The sequence below is a fragment of the Python bivittatus genome, unplaced genomic scaffold (assembly GCF_059951505.1).
Source record: "Python bivittatus isolate LINGU-HERP-01145 unplaced genomic scaffold, Pbiv_v1 ctg000000_np1212, whole genome shotgun sequence".
NCBI lineage: Eukaryota > Metazoa > Chordata > Lepidosauria > Squamata > Pythonidae > Python > Python bivittatus.
In genome coordinates, this window is record NW_028277028.1 from 3,488,272 (window position 1) to 3,503,527 (window position 15,256).

Sequence of the window (15,256 nt, forward strand, 5' to 3'; positions counted from 1 at the left end):
CTTCCTTCCTTCCTTCCTTCCTTCCTTCCTTCCTTCTCCCCTCCCCTCCCCCTTTCCACATATAATATAGGCTTGTGCCATTTGCCTTCCCCTCACAACTCTCAGGAAAGCCCCGGTGAAACCTCCTCCTCCTCCTCCTCCTTGGCTGACCCGTGGAACTGCCTGCCACTTTGGTGGGGGGAGGTGGAACAAAGGGAGCTGTGTACTGTGAGGAAAACTGCACCCTCACTCCCCATTCTGGTGTGTCCTAGGGGCCCCTCCTTTGAGGAAGAGGTCTCACACATCAATCACCAGTGACCCCCCAGCCAGCCCTACCTCATCAGCAGGCACCCAAGTTGCTTCTTCATCCTTCTCTCAATGCCCACCGCTGGTAAGAAATTTCAGATTTCTGCCTCCTTTCCAAAGCAGCCAATCGCTACTCACCTGTTGAAACTGGTCACCAGCCAATTGGGTGCAGGGGACAGAGGGAGGCAGGAAAGAGGTCGGGGATACACCCATGATAATCACATGACCTGGGCTGACTGCGGCAGCATGGCTGCTCAGCAGTGCTGAAGCAGCCACAAATTTCCCAAATTTCAATCCTACAGGAGTAATGGGTCCCAGATCTTGGACACATTCTGTAAGTTAACCCATCTGAGATACCTTGCTTCAAAAATTGTTGGCCTATGATGCACCCTTTCTCCCAATTGAAGGTTACAGTACAGACATGAGAGTTTTAGTAGCATATAGATAGATCAACCTTTGTGGGCCTCATTGGAAAGTTATTACTTATTTCCACTAAAATCTTGGGTCAATATATAGTAAAAAGGGCCTTTCATTTCTGGGACTGAAAGCAATTAAACCTCTGTAGGGCCTTTGGGGGGTTAGACTGGGTTTTGATGTCAAGGCTCATGAACATGTAACATTTTGTAAGAATTTAACCTTGAAATAGGTGGCAAGTTGTTTTATTGGAAAGCATAACTTGGAATAGTTACTTTAAATAAATTTCTTTGCAGTGAGTATTTTAAGGATTTTTCTTAACTTCAGATAGAATTTCACTTGCCGAATTCACAACAGGAGCACTCTCAACTCAAATATGTATGATAGCCCAGTATGTATCAGATACTTTAACTGCTTCAAAGAAACCTCAGATACTTTCTCTGATGAAGGAATTTGTTTATAAAACTACATGTATATCATATTTGTATGAAAAAAATAAATATTTTTATCGTTAGAATAATTGATATTTATGAGTATGGATTAAAGAATTGGAATATCTGACAATGGAGCACCAATTTTAATTTTAAATTCTTTAAATTTAAAGAATTGGTCTTATCAGATTTAAGATTGAAATTGATTCATCAAAAGATTCTGTATTGAGTTTATTGGACACTCCAACAAATGTATTTGAAAGAAGGAAAATCAGATTTTGTTAGCGATGCAAAAAAAATTGAGGGGTCATTAATTCATATGACTTGGTCTTGTCAGTTATTGGTATCTTTTTGGAACAATATATATTGGGAAATCTCTTAATGTTAAGGATAGTAATGTTTGAGTTATTCTTTAAAAATCTGAAATTTGGCTAATTTTTAGGAAATCAGTAATCAGCCCTGGGGTTAATGTATTGTATTTTGGGGGGCCTTGTTTTGTTTGATTTGTGTCACTTTTAGATCATTCTAGTCTGAGCTGCCTGTATGGTTTTATGTTTTATCTGTTTTTATGGTGGGAGGGAGCTGGTTTTGTATGCCTCCAGAGTTAGGCAGCTATAATAAATTTAAATAAATAAATAAAATAAAATCAATATTGAGCATAGGGAATTGCTGAAAGAATTATTTTGAGAAATTGAAAAAAACATTATTAATCCAGATATTAAGGACTGGATTGAAAACATATATAATTTGAAAACGCCATTTTTTTCTACCAATCAAAAAATGATGCAGTATGTTTCCCTTTGGCACAGCTTTCTTGATATTCTACAATAAGGGGGTTTTTTATTTGAATTTTTCATATATTGTCTTAACACTTGATACACAGGGAATGTGCCTATATTGTTCATAATTTGAAATTGGGGAATTTGGGAGAAAGAGCCACATTCTCCCTGTATTTTGCTCCAATCACTTCTGCACCATTTCCCAAATCTTCCAGAAATCCTTTGCATTTACAAGGCCTGATCACAAGAATCATTCTCATTTGAGGTCAGAGCTATCCTCACTGAATCAATACTCCCTCCCCCTCCCAAGGTATCTATGCAAGCAACCCTCTGTAAGTTAAGAATTACTTCAAAGTACTCCATTTCATACTAGGCCTACCTAGTTCAGCATTGTCCATTTAGTTGCATATTGGACAACAAACTGTTTCCTTTTTTAATTTGCCTCCATCATTGTTTTTCACAGTAGACTTCTCTGAACACAGAAGATTGGTCGGGATATCATTACTAACAGACATTGGTAAGTCTATCCTACATTTATCTAATCATTCAAAGCCAGAGGCTATCATTTAATATTTTGACAGTGCATTCAATAAATATTCTAGATTTCCTAGGGAGAATTTGAGCAAGTTGCAGACACTAAACCTAAGGCTAGTGGTGAGCCACAGCATCTAGGTCTGGCAATTCAGAACTCCCAGCACCCAACCTGGACCTTGACAGGCAGGGTCTCAAGCTCAAATCATCACAAGTGTCAACAAGGACAAATTTCTTAGCCTGGGTGTGGAAGAATCAGTTTGACCATAAAATTGCAAAAAGTACTATTCAGAAGCAGCTATCCCCTCCCTTCTGTCCTATCTCATTGTCTGTACGGCTTCATTTAAATATAAAAAGGGAAAGTTGGTTGATAATCCAGGTTAGGAAATCAACAATCAGGTTGAGTGGATATTCCTAAAATCCAGTCATTTGGATAATCTCAGTACACTAGAATGGGAGCTACATATTTTGCACTAAAGAAGATATCTGGTTTTGCTTGCTAAAGTGACTCCTGATCCCAATTTCACTGTAAGTTTAGTGCCAGACACACCCAGTCAAGAGCATTTGGGTAAGAATATAAAGAAGGGGAAACAACTAGGTTTTATATGGGGGTGTGCTCTAGACCACCATGCCAGTCATTATCTGGATAAAGTTATCCTAGACCTTATTATAGAACCTTCAGAGAGGAGAGAGAAAGTCATAATGGAAGATTTCAGTCATTCAAACAAATTCTTCAGTGGCTGCTGACTGTTTCATTTTTGAGAAGGTTGAAGAAGAGAAAAGGGGATTGGCTCCCCAAGATCTCATCCTAATCAATATTGCCTGATAAGGAGGTAAAGTCACTGGGAATTTTGGGAGAAAACAACCATATCATCTTGGCTCAAGATATTGCAGAAAGAGCAGTTGGAGCATAGCTGAACATGCACACAGGATTTCAGAAGAGTCAGTTTCAATAAGCTTAGAAACTATGTGTGGGATCTCATGGTAGGACCTGAGAAACCCTCAGATTGAACAGAGTACAGAAGAGTTGGTTGTTTCTCAAAAAATTAAATACTGGAAGTACAATAGCACACTGTTCTAATGAGAAGAAAATGAGGGGGAGCTTAGGAAACTGTTAGGGATGCAGAGAGTGTTTTGACTGAGCTTAAGAGTTCAAAGAGACATGAACTAGAAATAAAAGCTAATAATTACCACGGAAGCATACCTTCAAGTAATTAATATCTGCAAAAGAAAATCAAGCCAAAGTACAAAAGGAGCTTAGGCTCACAAAGGAAGCTAAAAGACCCAAAAAGGACTTTTTTGGCTATGTCTGTAGTAAAAGGAAGACAAAGGAAGAGGTGAATCTGCTGCTAGAGAAGATGGGCAGGTAGGAACAGCTGATGGTAAGTCAATTTCTACTTTCCTTTGGTCTTCTCCCAAAGGAGAACTGAATAAAGGCAGAAAGGGCAGGGCCATGCTTTCTGCTGGGCCCATTGCCAATACAGGCCACTCACCACTTCCTGACTGTAGTAATGGATGACATTATCTTCTTCCCACTCCAAGCCCATTGCAAATGCCTCCTGCCCCAGGGTTTTCCAGATTCGATTCTAAACTGCAGTTTTCTGACCAAACTATCTTAAACCTTTCAAAGCCCATGGTCTCTGGTACTTCATTTCATTCTAGTAGCAGCCCCAGAGTGGTGACTGGCAGGCCTTCACCCTTCCAGCAGCTGGTTGTTGCCTGGGCAGCTATTTCTTCCTGGCCTACTAGGTTGCTACATTTTCTGCATTTTGTTATAATTTTGCACTTGATCCAGCAGTGGTCTCTTAAATCAATGACCCATACTCAATGTCAGCCCTTCAAGGTAGGCAAGATCAAGAAACAAAATCAGCAGAAATTCTAGGAATGTCCTTTAGAATAACTATCTTGAAAGCTTGTCAGACCTTCTCTCTGTTGAGACAAAATCAAGCCGGGTTATTTTGAGTTTCTTTCTCACACTTTCCACTTTCCCAGGACTGAATTGTCTTTGCTCCTCCCTTCATGGTTCATTGCTCTCTTTCCCCTTCCCAAGGCCAGAGCTGCATTCTTTCACAACCCTAGAAATTAATCTTCCCTTCAGCCCTTAGATCTCCCATCAGGCACCCTCTGTGTTTCTGCCCAGGCTGGAAGCATCCTCCCTTTGCTTTCCCATCTCCTGCCCCCAGTACTACAAAATTTCCCTTTCCTGTATTTTTAAAGCATCTTTGATTTGGAAGGTAGAAAGTTGCTACTTTTTTTCTCCAAAGCTGAACTATCCATTCTTCCTTGTACAAAGTTTCCATGGACCTACTGAGGAATGTAGGGACAAAACAATCTGTTGTCTGTTGCTTTGGTTATTGGGGTACCTTAAGAAAAAGGGGGGAAAAACACAGTACAAAAGGTTTATGTTAGTGTCATAACATAACACTAATGATAATGTGGGAAGGAAAAGTAAAAGGTATCCATGTGTGCAAATACCTGGGAAAGCAAAGGAAAAGTGCAGGGATTGGTGAGGAGAGAACAAGCCTGAGGAAGCCATGAGTAATCAAGCCCCTGAGGCTGACCCAGCCAGCAATCACCAAGAGGAACTGTGACCATGGTCAGAGAATGAGGACCAGGAACTGGGGTGACCTTCCAGCCCTTGGGCACCCTGCACTCCATGCTGAGCAAAGCAAAGGTGCTCTCAGCATCTTCTCACTCAGCAAGAGTGTCCCCAGCCTTAATTGGCACCCAGCTGGTTCTGCTGAAGAGCCACTGTTAGCCAACAAGACTCTTGTGGGAAAGAACCATTGGACCCAAACTCTGTGCACCCAAAGCCTTGAATCTCATGCCTCCCAAAACTCTGAACCCAGACTGGCTGACAACTTACCCCAAAATGCATAGACCTTAGGACCGTGACTCAACAATGCTTCCATCCACTGCTTTGGGTTCTTTGTTTGGAATTTGTTTGCAGGGGAGCCCACAGGTGACTGGGATTTTGCTGAAATGTGCTTGCTCTTGGAACAAGGCCTGCCTGCTGCTGGATTTAAGCAAATCCAAAAGAAAGCCCCAGCAACCTAGCTCCTCTGTGTGTAGGAATGATTGGCCTGGAATAGGACTTTATCCTAATTCTAAAGATTGGCAATGGCTACAAGACCACTGTTTTCTACCTTCAACTTTCAAAAGCATTTTAAAACAGTGATAAGGTTCACTTAAGGTTTAGGGTTTGTGTGGATTTAGTTTAATGCATTCTATGAACCCAGTCATTCAGGTTTGCAAATTGTTTTATGGTTTTTAGTATGAGTTGCAAGGCCAGCTTGTTGTAGTTTAGACAAAAATCCATGGCTAATTAAATATATTTTAGCATAATCTGCTAATCCAGTCAATGGCTGCATGAATTTTTCAGTCTGCAAGTGTGCACATCTCCTTAGGTTCCTGACATATGACTCTATAAGAGCAAAGTGAATGAGGGATGAACTCTAAACTTTATGCTTAACCATTCAATTTTGAAGGGCATTTGCAACCTTAAAAATCAGCATGAATATATTCATTCATATGTATCCCATCTCTTATGAAATGTGTTTGAAATACCAGGTAGGTAACAGATGGCCCCTACAGCTAATGTTTCCTGATTTAAGATAATTGCTTTGAAACTTATAGAACTTTTTTCCTGGGCTTGTTAACAGATTTACTTACAAGTAATACTTTCATGCTCTAAAATATTATATCACCCTTCACATATGATAGCTGATATACCATCTAGCAAACGAGTCCTAGATAAATCATAGCTACTTGGCGTTTGCTATAAGTCTCCATCCTGTTCTGGTCAATATCCCACCAATTGTTTGTCCTGTAAAGCAGGTCTTGAGTTGTTTTGTTTTGTTTTGTTTTGTTTTGCCCAGCAAACCATGGCAACCCGCTCTGTATAACCGTTATAGATTTTGACTAAAGCTTTCCAGACACAGTCTGATTCCTGGTCTGCATTCCAACAGTTTAGTAAACCAGACTATGTAGTATAAAGTGCTGTGTGGATACAGCCAGTTGGTTCCCACTCCAAACCCCATAATTCTGAATTCATGCAATGTTATCCTTCACTCAGAGGTGTACTTTATAGTATCTTCCATTTTTCCTTCCTCCTTTTGCTATTCCTGTCCTCCTGCCTGCATCTTTTTTTACTGTCAGAGATAGATGTGATACTCGGTTTGTAACCTACCAATCCTACCAGCCTTCCCAAAGTGTGGCTATTAGTAATAGTTGAAAATCACTGTCTCCAGCCATCGAAACCAAGCTGGAAACTATTGTTGCAGTCAGCATACAGGATCAGCAAGGCCAACTGTCATCACCAGGAAAAAATTGCTTAACTCCGAGAGGATGTGACAGCAACCACTTGATTCTAGTTCATAGCATGTTTCCCTTGAAAAGTAAATACTTAATGCTTCCCCTTCCCATTTCTTTTCATGTAGAAAGGATTAAATCTATCCTAACAATCAGGAACTATCCAGTTTCTCTCTCTCTTCTCCCTCCCCCCCCCCATCTTGGGTGCTTCCAATTTCTGGATCATATCTCTCAGAAAGACTTAATTTTCTAAAACTCCCCTAATGTAATTACCTTTCTCTTCTTCCTTGCTGTCTGTTTTATTGCATATAACTGGTCATAACCTAAATTCCTCATGAAGCAGATTTGCTATTGACTGTTCTCCACCTGCCATTGCATCAGTGCTAATTAAAGACTGCATCAAGTAATGCTCTTGTGGCATCTCAATGAAGCCTCTTGCAATTCTCAGCAATCCTGAGCCGATCATCTCCTTAATAAGGATAATGATGCCTATAAATATTTTGCCTCCAGCAGCCAGCCCAAATGTGGGGCAGTTCATTTTTGACAATGTGGTTAATAGGCCTTACAGATTTTAATCCCAGAGCAGGATTTTTATAAGAAAATATACAAGCAAATTAAAAATCCGACACAGAAAAGTTTGAGTCATCAGGAAAGTGTGCTTATTTTTCTGTCCCCAACTCACTAGGACAGGGGTAGGGAACATGATGCCCATGGATACCTGCTGATGCCCACCAAGTTCCCTGACCTACCTGATTTAGACTCTTTTAAAAATGGGAAGCTTGTGGATTGCATGGCTAAGTGCCACCATTTAGCATCATCCCTATTTAGAATAATGCCCCTGGAGTCACTGGAGATTGCCTAGCAAATCATCTTGTCAATTTCTTCTTGAACTTTTCTCAGTCTCCTAGAGGTATTAATTTAAGGTTATCAGACATGGCTGCAAAAAAATGGACAACTACAAGATGGCAGCAAAGAAATACAAAAAACCCTCTAACTCATTGCTGGCCTCTAGTGGTTATCTGTGTTTTTGTTTGCTTTTGTTTTCTGCCTCCCATGTGTGGTAACTCCAGATGCACTAAAAGGCCTGTCATCTTCAACCAGCATGAAAGCTGGTCTGAGGCAAACTTTTGGAATCTTCCCCTAAATTATTGATTCCCAACAGGTTGTCAAACATCAACGCTTTTTCTTTTTGCTTTTATATTCCAGCTAGCCCTCAGTGTCCATTCTTATCCAACAGATATAGATAATTCAGTAACTAGTCGTGATTGCTTATCAGTGTTAATTGAAGCCAATATTTTCCAACCATTTCTTTCAATGCCACTAGTCAATTCCACTGCTAACTACACACAAACGTAAAGAAAACCTTTTTTCTTCAGTAAAGATGGAGGCAACCTTTCTAGTCTACACTGCTCCAACTTCACAAGTATTACATTTTTCTGTCATGTTCTGAAAGGAATAACAAACAAGGACTGGTTCCAGTCCTCAGCTTACTTCCTGAACTCACAGTACTTGTAATGGAATGGAATTATGGAGGCCAGAATCGGGAAGTGAAGAATCCTCTTTCGTCTCCCGAAGCGCGGGGAAGAGATAAGAGGATGAGGCTGGCACCTCCCTGAGGAATGCAGACTGTGTTTACTGACTGACCCTGGGAACTGGTTCCAGTCTGGGAAGATTCTTGCTAGAGGTTGTAGCTAATAAACCTTGCTGGATTGAATCTGCATGGTCTCCTGGAGTTCCCTGGGCTAAACCTGACAGTACTGGTGGCATTAAAGATTTTTAGTCAGATGGAAATTGCATATTAGGTAGAAGTTACCACTGGCAACTTTTCATACAAAAGAATATGCTGGGTCTAAAGAATGCATACATTTGAGATAGTCATTGATTCATAGATAACTCCTACCCTACAGAAAGGTCCAGGACCACCAGTCCTCAGATGAGCAAATTGTGGAAAACTGATGCCACTGAACATTTATATATCCTTTTATTTTTATTTTTATATTTATATCCTTTTGAATCCCTCACTTTGCACAATCAAAAAACATTAGGATGTAAAAATCTGCCTCCCTTTTAAAATGTCTATTTGTTTTCCTTCACCTATCTTGAAAGATGTGGGGACTCTAAATGGAAAAAGATGACTGGAGCTAGAGATTTAAACCAAAGAGCAAAGATGTAATCAGGAGCAAGCCAATTACAAACTGAGATAGTAATAGTGTCATGTTCAGGATCAGTCAGCATGGAGCAGCAATGTCAGGTAATTAGCAAAGCAGGAGCTGAAAAGCAGGTTCTTGAAGTCCTTTACAGATGGCAGTGGGCCCATGAGAGCTTTGGCTATGAACCATGAGGCTGTATTTCTAGAATCTGCAAACTAGGCATGTGTTTCTGCATCTCAGCAACGGCTTCACCATGTGCTTAATACTGCATGGATCCACTTCATTTAGATTCTCAACATGACAATTTGGTTATGTGAGTTGGCCCACCCTGCAGCAACAAGAAGACGTCACTTCATTAGAGACTAATGTTTGTGCCGCAGTCTTTTGAAACTGATGGAATAAACTGCCACATCTAAATAAACACTATGGATGAATGGACTGACCAGATGAGAATCATTCACTGATAATCCTACAAGAACTGAGTCTGAGTTTCCTTTCATTCATAGCTAGTGCTATAATACGAACAGCCAGCCTAGGAAATATGTGCATTTTCCCCCTAATTACATCACTGAGAAAAAAACATATCCCATTACCTTTGTTAGAAAATGTTAGTAATGACAAGGTTCTAGCCAGGTCTTTTCTCTCACATGCTGGTTTTGTACCATATTGAATTTTCATGGAGGCAGAACTCATTCATCGCCACTCAGAAAATAAATAATGCAGCCCAAGAACAGTTATGTCATTGCCACCACTAGAAGCTAAAAATGTAGCAAAGGTGTAAAACAGAAGTTAGGCACTGAGTAAGAATCAAGTAGAAAGCATACAAAGACAAATAAATGCATGCAGAAAATGGAGGCTGCAGCTAATTTCTGGCCATGCAAATGAATCACTCAGAATGGAGAACTAGCCCAGATTATATCTTCCATTTAGTACATTTGGGAAAAAAAGCTAAATCAGCTTGGGCTAAGTGAGGTAACAGGCTGTGAGTTCAGCTTAGCATCATGGGTAGTACGCAAGAACAGCAACAAAGGCTAAAGACACCACAGCTCTTTGCCTTGGCCATCGCACAGCATCAGGCACTGTGATCTGGAACATGAACAGCCTCCACTCCCTTGCCCAGCCTGGCCACTGACTTTTTGTTGTGTGTTTCTGCTGGCTGAGTAGGTAGGGTCTTTCCGAATCATCTGAATACACTTGGCCTCAGAGGGGCAAAAACATAAAAATGGTAAGACAGGAAAGGGATGACTGAAACAAATAGTAAGTTCAGACTCGAACACAGAATAAAGAACCTTTTTATCTTAGTGAAAAGCTCAAAACCTGCCTTTTAGGCTTTTGCCTGTTTTTCAGGGTAAAGGAGACATCTATTAGTCAGTGCTCGACAATGCACAAGGGAGGGAAAGCAAGAGGGAGAAAGCACAAAATGAGTCAGAAAAAAAATGCTTAGCTTAAATGTTTACTTTTCTACAGATATTGCTATAATAGTTTAAATTGCTTCTGGAAAACTGCCCTTCCTATTTCATTGATTCTTTCTTGCCTACAGATAAACCTGAATTAAGACTCCTATCGATTTATGTCCGGTTAACAAATCCAATTCTCACAAGTCATTCCCGTGTTTTTAGATTAAGTAATTCTTCAGAAAGAAAACTCATGTTAGGTATAAATAATAAAATAAAAATGTTCTAACACTGGCACCTGCTGTTCAGATCTGTTTATAAGCAGTGCCCTTCAATGGGACATCATTTTGCATCAGGAGATACTGAAGGATCCATTTGAAGGGATCTAATGCACACATGTAGTCAAGGTGACCTGTCCTCAGAGATGTTCAACTGCTGGGTCTCTGAGAGTGGGTTCTTCTTCTTTCCAGATGTTCCGGGTAGAAGAGGGACAACAAGTCTCAAATTTTAATGCTGGAAAAATGACTTCTGCTGTCAGAAATTGGGAAACAATGCTGTAGTCATTCCATTATAATTTAGGTAAGGGAACGTGGCTTCTCTCTAATATTAACCTTACCAGACTATACTTCCATTGTTCCAGTTTAAATTATACTTCACACTACTTCCCTGGGCTAAAATCAGATGTCCAACAATTATTCAGACAAGGGATGAGAGTTATTGTTTTTTAATTTGCACCCAAATAAAACTTATATAATTTTGCACAAACTGAAATGAAATACCATTCAAAGTTCTAGCTCTCTGAATTATGTTATTCTGTTTGCCAATAATCCAAATATATTTCTACTGGCCTTCATTTTAGCAGACTCCTCATAGTAACCCTTGCTTTATTCTCTGATCATGAGGAGTGTTCTTCCTACGTTCAGACGAATGCAAGTGGAGTTTCACACCTTGGGACTCAATGCGTGTGGGATTTGGAGATAGTTATATACTAGGAAAGGTCTCTGGATCAACTTTTGATTCAAACAAACCACATTATGGCTTAGCTCAATGTCTGAACTCAGCTTTTAAGTATTTCTTGAAGCACATGAATTGTTTTCTCATGGCACTTTATTATTTCATCACACATTACTGAAGAATTGCTACTTTCATCTTTTTTAATGTTCATCATCTCTGTGATGATTTTGAGTACTGACACATTTTCCCTCAGCATTCTCATTATAAACACTATGAGTGTGAAGTGAGAATCATTTGCTGTTAGTCATCCAAAATTTGTTTCCCCTTCCTTGGTATTGATTACAATGGAATAATCAATTGGCATTCTCACAGTCTTGTTTGTAATAATTCAAGCAAGCAACAAGATAATTTAGAAACTGGTTACCAAGCATATGCTGATAATGAATCAAATCCATATGTGCATCGTAACACATTTCTGAATGCTAAAACTGAACAGCTTGAAGTAAGCCAAAGAAATCAGTGCAAAAACATAATGACAAAGCTTTACATAGAGCTTTCAGAATATTTGAAGTGCTTCTCTTAATTTATCATGTGGCAACCCTTAGCACCTGAGAAGAGAGAAGTAGTTGACTAATAGTCCAGCCTCTTAAACAATACCAATTCTGGGAGTCTCACTGGATTCAGTGGGTTTTACTTCTTAGTCTAACATGCATAGGATTACACTCTCAAGGAGATCTGCATTCATGATATTATCATTCCATGAACTCAATCATCAAACTCTGATGATTTGAATGATTATTTTTGGTTTACCCAAATTCTAAGCAGAGACAAATCATTCACACTGACTGTCTGTAGCATTACATATCCCTATCAGTATCAATATATGTATTTGTCTATTTAATGGACCAGGAGTATTATCACAGTGGGAATCAACATTTAGTTGATAATCTTGATAATCTTTATTACAATCACTGACCAGCAAATTAAACAAACAAAATGATAATCAATAAATATATGTGAAGGGTTCCTGTCACTGAGATCTCTGTGGTAGGTGAGAGAGTGAACCACCGAAAAAATAAATATTTTTCTTTCACTATTCTTCTGAACTCAGTCACCCAACAAAGCTGATTAGCAATCAATTTGGGATGGCCAACTAAAGATACGGCAGCAAACAATGTATATTTAAATTGTTGAATTCATTGCTTATCTCATCTTTATTTTATTTTGCATTTTATATGGCTTTATTATGATGATTTGTATCCTCTGGATTATTTTTCATGGGAAAAAAAAGCAACTAGCAAACTTTATAAAGAGAATACACAGCCAGTAGTTAAACAAATGGGAGATTTATTCAGGACACTATGAATCCTATCCTAAAGAAGTGGTGTGATCTAATAATTTATCCTTTAAAAAAATCCATGACCTGGGCACAGACCCAACCACTTTTCTCTAGCCAGGCACTTCCCTTGCTGCATAAATCTCTCAATCTCTGTAACAATAAAATATTACATTTCCACATGAGTGAGCAGTAGACCCCCTATTCAGCTGTGCAATTGTCCATATTGCTACTTAACACTGACCCATTCTATTGTGCATTCTCGGGAAACACTTCTAAAATAAAATGCTCCACTAAAATCATAGCACAAGCCAATATAAAAGTTAAAAACAGCAACTGAGCATTTTGGCACCTTATCACTGAATCAGAAAGTGATCTCTTCCACCAGTCTATAGAGGTAGAAGCTGCTAATACTGGGCAAAGGCCAAAAGAATTTCCTACATTACCAGAAGGGCTAAAGCTGTCTTACTGCTCTGAGAGAGAATCAGTTTAGACAAGCCTTACTGACAGTCTGCACAAATGGTGCAGCAGTGGTAAAGCTGCTTCTTGAGCATATCGCTAATTCTTCGCAAATACCAAAAAAAAAAAAAAAAGTTTATATGCATGGGCACTAGCATAAACAGGTTAGATAGAAAACCAAGCCAGAGTTGTCCTGCCTGGCATCTAGGTTATTTTAGGAGGAAAGATTTTTCTGTTTCTAATGCACGCAGAGAGGGAGCCAATCATGTGTTTCTTTTCCCTGAAGTAGCATAGGCAAGGTAGGCTATAAAAAGCATCGTCAAGCTTACCCCTAAAATGAAACGGGAGTTTTGCAAGCTTATCCAGGGTCTTCAAAAATCATATACCTTTGAAATTCCTTGTTATTGTACAACTATAACAGGCATGTGAGTATATTTTATAACATTGAAAATAACCTGAAGAAGATGTTGCAGCATCTTCCAATATAATAGGAACTCCCTACCTTTTGTAAAACAAAGCATTTCCTTCCATTTCCAGTGTCATGTATTAGGTATTATTAATAGTATTCTCTTTTTCCAGTAATAATGATTGTATTTTTCTTTGTGGCGTTAAGAGGGAAAAAACAATTTTCAGGTCACTATTGCTGGTACAAAGCCAGCATTGGCTATCATTATGATCTTAGCTCATTTTCTAGTTTACTGAACTGGTAAAGGAATAATGCTGCATTTGTCCAACTCATACGCAACAAAGGTTGATCTGTCAAGTATGAATCTCCACAGGACAGCATAGTACATTTCTTTGGCTGCATTTCCCACTTGATACCTCCCCAGGGAAAGATTCCTTAATTCATATTTATGAGCAATTCTGGTAAAATATTCCCCATCAGCTCCAAGCAACTGTTTGGAAGGCAAGTAATGGCTTCTGAGAGATAACTCAGCAAAAACCATGGTTGCTTAGTTTGGCCAACAGTAATACTCCTTCACGTCCCACTGATGTCAGCCACTCAGTGGCTACCAATCAAATGTACAATTCCCACCTTCAGAGTGATTCTGTCCATATCAAGATCAATGTTCATGTCATTGGATGGATATATGGTCATACCAATTGGTAGAAAGAATTCAGTGTTAAAATGCCAAATGCCACTCTACTTTATTAAAAAAAAGAAAGCATCCCTTTCTTTTTTAATAAAGTAGAGAAATTTAAGCATTCCTAAAAATGAAAGAGAATATATATTTCCAGAAACTATAGATTTCCAAGTTGCCCCATATGCCTGTGGAATTCAATAAGATCCTTACTTATTGAATTAACTTTGCATTAATTAATGCCTTATTTTTATTTTATTACCTTATTATCTTAATAGTTTTTTAATCTTAGTTGAAAATTTTAGCCCTTTGTTATGCATTAGTTTACATAAACAAGGAGCAGGTATGTCTTTCAAAACACTTTGTCATGTAGGGGTAGTTAAGTGTCTCTATTTTAACTTAATTTCTTCATTATCTGCAAGTACAAAACTCAGAGGAGGGTTCCTTTGATGTTTTGCTCCTTTAATAATGCAAAAAGTTGGATTATTCTTATGGATCCAAAATTATGCAAGGTGCTGCCCAGTAATAGGTTAAAGTCCAAAATAAGGAAAAGATCATGCTTTATATTTACAACTGAAAACTAAAAAAATGCTTTGATGTTAAAGTTATCCTTCAATTTTCCATTAATTTCAGTATTTTTTAGGCTTAAAACCAAAAAAAAAAAACCCCTATAGGCACTGCTAATATAACTGTCCATTGGCAGAAATGATACAGATGAATCTTAACAAAGCAAAAGCAATAGGGATGTTCTTAAACTAATTTGACCTTCAGATTCTAAAATTCTTGATCTCCCCCAACCCCATGTCTCTCGGAAATGAAATGAAATATCCAAATGCAGCCATAATGTTGCCTGGGCTGTTATACTGTTAATCAGCATATATGTTTCACTTTATTAATATGCATTAATGGCTCTGTGTATATATCTCAGGTTTCCATCACATTTGGCTATTAAAATATTTTGTGATTAATCAAAAATCTAGCTGTGAATTGTAAGAGTAATGGATATGTTTGCTATGACCCAGAGTTAAGAGAAAGAGAAATCAGTATGAGTTAAAACAGCCCTCCAATGCATTACTCTGATCACACATCAAAGTAGATTATCACTATGCCAGTGAGATCCACCATGACAA

The 15,256-nt window shown here is 38.8% G+C and overlaps 1 long non-coding RNA gene across 2 annotated transcripts in view; it reads left to right on the forward strand.

Moving 5' to 3' along the window:
* The window catches only part of LOC112540082 (uncharacterized), a 71,702-nt gene that overhangs the window by 21,017 nt on the left and 35,429 nt on the right, over positions 1-15,256 (forward strand). For both annotated transcript variants that reach the window (XR_015794860.1, XR_003084140.2), the window contains exon 2: positions 2,373-2,426. This is a non-coding gene — a long non-coding RNA (uncharacterized LOC112540082). The remainder of the gene's footprint in view (positions 1-2,372; positions 2,427-15,256) is intronic.